Below are 2,984 nucleotides of genomic sequence, written 5' to 3'. Positions count from 1 at the left end.
TTTGTTTCTAGTGTTATTTTACATATTATTTTTTACCTTTTATCTTAAAGGAAGTTCAGGCCGGGCACAGTGGCTCACGCCTGTAATCCCAGCACTTTGGAAGGCCAAGGCTGGCAGATCACTTGAGGTCAGGAGTTCGAGACCAGCCTGGCCAACATGGTGAAACCTTGTCTCTACTAAAAGTACAAAAATTAGCCAGGCATCACTTCTCGGCCTTTTGGCTAATATCAAGTGTAGTATCTGTTCTTATCAGTTTAATATCTGGTATGTCCTCTATCCGAGGACAATATATTAAATGGATTTTTGGAAATAAGAGATGGAATAGGGGCTTGCTCCGTCCACTCCACTCATTGACCTGGTATTGCAGTACTTCCAGAAACGGTGCACAAAAAAAAAAATTTAGCTAGGCATGGTGGTGTGTGCCTGTAATCCCAGCTACTTGGGAGGCTAAGACAGGAGAATCACTTGAACCCAGGAGGCAGAGGTTGCAGTGAGCCGAGACATCACCACTGCACTCCAGCCTGGGCAACAGGCAACACAATATACAAGTATAATATATGGTAATATATTATAACATAGTATAGTATTATAATATATGCAATATAAATATATTATATGAATATATAATATATATAATTCTAAAAATCATTTGAAAACAATTCCATATATCTTACTTTTTTACTCCTTAATATATCCATGTGTATTTCCTAAGAACAAGGAAATGCTTATATAACCACAAATGAGGAAATGTAACATAGATACCATACTTGTTTGTTATATATAGTCCATGGTTAAGTTTTGTCAATTGTTACAATAATACTGTTTATAGCAATTTTTTCAAGGACATAATCTAGTCCAGAACCACATATTGTGTTCAGTTGTTGTGTCTCTTCAGTCTTCTTTAATCTGAAACATTTCTCCGCCTTTTTGTGACATTAACATTGTGAATTTCAGGAGTTTTAACATGTCTGTGACAGGTATTTTATTAATGTGCCTTAATTTATGTTCTCCTGATGTTCCCTTTTGATGGAAATCAGGTTGTGCATTTTGGGCGGAAATACCACAGAAGTGGTGCTATATTCTTCTTAGTAGATCACAATCAGAGGCCCCTTTTTGGTGAGATTAGCTTTGAGCTCTTGGTTACAGCGCTGCCTCGTGTCTCCAGATTGTAGGTTTGCATATGTTCTTGGGGGAGTTACTATTTCACTTAATATTACATTGCTAAGATTTATCCATATTGTTACATGTCATCTGTCTCCCTTAAGCATTCTCTGTCTCACACACACACACACACACAAACACACACATACACACACACACAAACACATACACATACACACACACACACAAACACACACACATAAATTTTCTCATCTTTTTCTTTCTTTTTCTTTTTTTCCTTCTTATCATGTTGCTGTAGTTCAGATATTTGACCCCATCGAGTGTCATGTTGAAATTCGATCCATAGTGTTGGAGGTGGGGCCTGGTGGGAGGTGTCTGGATGATGGGAACAGATCCCTCATGAACGGCATGGTGCCATCCTCATAGTAGTGAGTTCTCACTTTATTAGCCCCACAAGCACTGATGGTTGAAGACAGCTGGCACCATTCTTCTTGTAGAGCCATGAGCCAAATAAGCATCTTTTCTTTATAAATTACCCACCATCAAATATTCCTTTGTAGCAACACAAAGTGAACTAAGACACATGTCTTTCATTTTCCAGCCACATTTTTTACTCAAAATCAATTTGGGAGGATACAACTCCTAAAGTATGTACTGTCTCTTGCTCAATTTCTATAGACTAGACAAGGCGCGGTGGCTCATGCCTGTATTCCCAGCACTTTGGGAGGCTGAGACAGGTGAATAACCTGAGGTCAGGAGTTCAAGACCAGCCTGGCCAATATGGCAAAACCCTGTCTCTACTAAAAATACAAAAAAAAAAAAAAATTATCCAGGCATGGTGGCGCATGCCTGTAATCCCAGCTACTCAGGAGATTGAGGCAGGAGAATCACTTGAACCCGGGAGGTGGAGGTTGCAGTGAGCCAAGATTACACCACTGCACTCCAGCCTGGGCAATAGAGTAAGACTCCAACTCAAACAAAAAAAAATTCTACAGACTAAATCTCCAAAGCTTGATATATAATGTACCAAGAATATGTGTTGCTATGAAAATAGGTGGTCTAGCAAAAAAGCAGGTATCAAAGAGATCAAAAAGGGATCCTTCACCCTTTACTCACTCAAGCTATCAGCATTTATTAACTGAGTAACTACTATGTTCCTAGCACCTCACTTGGCTAGATCAGAGCATGATAAAGAACAAAACTATCAAGGGCTTACAAGCCCGAAGTTCTCCTTCCCAGCAGTGGACATCCTTCTCATGCTTCAAGGCACAGCTCAAATGTCACCTCCTCTGTAAAGCTGTCCTTCACTGCTTCAAGCCTAAGTCTTTAACTGGGGACTTACTATCTTCCAAGCACAGCATTAGATGCTTTCATCACAGTTGTGCTGAAGGGTGGGTGTTACCATCTTCACTTCTCCAGTGAGTAGTTTGAGAATCACAATTTTAAAGGACTTAGATGTAGCCATACACTCATTAGGGGACAGGGCCAAAATTGGCCCAGACCTGACTTCCAAGTTGATTGGTTTTCTCATCATTCCGTGGTAAGTACTAAGAGAGTTAAGTGCTTTTTCCTGAAAACTCATATAACATCGTACTTATAGTTCAATTACAGTGGTTATCACACTGAATTAGATTTAGGTATGTTCGCATCCCTCCTCTGAAATTAATTTTGAGCTGCTTGAGCATAAGAATTAAGTCTTGTTCATCTTTGAGTTCCCAGAACCTAGCAGAGTAACTGCAAATACAGCCAAGTCTCGTTGTTCACAAATTCCATATTTGAGAATTCACCGAAATTTATTTGTCACTTTCAAATCCATATTTACTGCACTTTTGCAGACATGTGCATACACAGAGCAGGGAAAA

The 2,984-nt window shown here is 39.4% G+C and overlaps 1 non-coding gene across 1 annotated transcript; it reads left to right on the top strand.

The window, feature by feature from the left end:
- Window positions 1–201: 201 nt before the first annotated feature.
- Window positions 202–392, top strand: LOC123569282 (U2 spliceosomal RNA). Its single transcript, XR_006692920.2, has one exon. It is a non-coding gene; the product is annotated as a U2 spliceosomal RNA (small nuclear RNA).
- Window positions 393–2,984: the final 2,592 nt, after the last annotated feature.

This window comes from Macaca fascicularis, chromosome 15 (genome assembly GCF_037993035.2).
Source record: "Macaca fascicularis isolate 582-1 chromosome 15, T2T-MFA8v1.1".
Taxonomy (NCBI): Eukaryota; Metazoa; Chordata; class Mammalia; order Primates; family Cercopithecidae; genus Macaca; species Macaca fascicularis.
The sequence above is the reverse complement of the archived record's forward strand: the minus strand, read 5'-3'. Positions and strand labels throughout refer to the sequence as shown.